At 38.8% G+C, this 1,839-nt stretch overlaps 1 protein-coding gene across 1 annotated transcript in view; it reads left to right on the forward strand.

The window, feature by feature from the left end:
- Positions 1–334: 334 nt before the first annotated feature.
- The window catches only part of LOC101851845 (glycerophosphodiester phosphodiesterase 1), a gene marked incomplete at its 3' end in the record, with an annotated part of 12,689 nt that continues 11,184 nt past the window's right edge, over positions 335–1,839 (forward strand). Inside the window, 1 exon segment of the mRNA XM_013085919.2 lies at positions 335–507.

The following is a 1,839-nucleotide window of genomic DNA, read 5'->3' on the forward strand; positions in this document are numbered from 1 at the left end:
TTATTATTATTGTTGTTATATTATTATTATTATTATTATTATTATTATTATTATTATTATTATCATTATTAAATTACTATTGTTGTTGTTGTTGTTATTATTATTATTATTATTATTTTATTATTTGTTGAATGGGAACTAGATTCTAGATCTGATTTGACTTGCTCCTCTTGTTCAGTTCGTAACGTATAAAACGGTACCGAACATCTATGTGTTTTGATCTTCGATGGTTCACAGGGTTGTTGGCTAGGGCAATTGCGGTTGTCCTCAAAGACCACAGGCAAATTATCTTTAATTAAGACTAATTCCTATATCATAAAGAAACTGACTGAGATACAAAACCTCCTGCACTGCGGCTGTGAGAGCAATATATTCAGCCTCGCAGGTTGACAGAGCCACGACTGGCTGTTTCCTTGATTTCCATGAAATCAGAGGACCTTCTTGTGTCAAACCAAAACAGGAACCTGATGTGCTGCGTCTATCTTCAACACTGGATGCCCAATCAGAGTCAGTATACCCAATGAGCCTCAGGCCTTTTTTACTCTTTCTGAAGCACATCTCATAGTGTGCAGTTCCCTCCAGGTACCCCAACGCATGTTTCAGTGCTATCCAGTGACACTGGAGGGGGTTCGACAAGAATTGAGAAAGTTTGGTAACACCCCAGGAAATAATGTATCAGGTCGAGTACACAACATCAGGTAAATTAGACTTCCAACAATCTCTCGATACCTATGGGAATCAACAGGTTCACTCTCATTCCATTCTAGGTTCTGTTCTTATGGAATACCATCATGTTTGGTATAAATACAATTTTCAGAACGTACTCTACAAAGTCATTCTGTTCTAAAAACTTGTGCAACATTTGGTTCCAATTGCTGCCAGACTGTTTCAACCCATACAAAGATCTGTTCAATTTGTACACCATTTTCTGTCCACTTTCATTTTTTACTCCAAAGCCTTCTGGCTGTTCCACATAGATGTCATACTCCGTGGGAGCGTTTAAGTAGGCTATGCTGTCTCCACATCCATCTGAGGCAAAGTTAAATCATAATGTGCAGCGATCTATGAATGAAAGTCTTTCAAAGTCGGAAGTTATGTCCCTTAGAGCAGGCCTAACATGAGGGGCCGTTGCTTGCCCACCAATGTATCCAGAGTGGTAGCTTTTTACGCTACATTTTTCTGCAACGTTTTGTCGTTTTGATCAATCACCAACACTTTTCTCTCGTGACAGCCATCTTCGCTTAAAGTTTAAAATGTTTTTAAGGCATCATTTTGCAATCATATTATAATTACATGCAATCCTACTAATTTTTGTGTTTTATTTAAGTCCATAATAGTTAATGATATGGTCACCTTGCGACTTTTACCAGAGGTTTGGCTGGCTTTTTCCTATAACACTGGGACATCACACAGATCGAAGCAGAAGTGTAAACAAACCCTCGGGTCGACTGAAGGACCTATCATTGATAGTATCAACTGTAACAACTCGATCATTTTAGATTGTCTAGGCCTGTGGGTCACCTTCGTGTTTGACGATCTCACTTCTCAGGCGTAGAGCACCAGGGCACATGTGCGTGACTAAAAAGACAATAGATTCTACTCAAGACTCTAGATTATAGATCTAGATCTAGATCTAGATTAGGCGATATAATTAGACTTCTAGATCAGCCTATGTACGGCATACCGTCACCTTAGTGTTTTGTGATGACTATTTCCGGAAGTGAACTTTTGTATTATCATAACTTCGGCTCTTTCAAAAACATCGACCCAAAATTTCGTTTTGTTGAGAGGCCAGCCTTTCCTGTAGGTGTGGGGTGAAGATTTTAGTCAGATAGTGTA

This window comes from Aplysia californica, unplaced genomic scaffold (genome assembly GCF_000002075.1).
Source record: "Aplysia californica isolate F4 #8 unplaced genomic scaffold, AplCal3.0 scaffold00016, whole genome shotgun sequence".
Taxonomy (NCBI): domain Eukaryota; kingdom Metazoa; phylum Mollusca; class Gastropoda; order Aplysiida; family Aplysiidae; genus Aplysia; species Aplysia californica.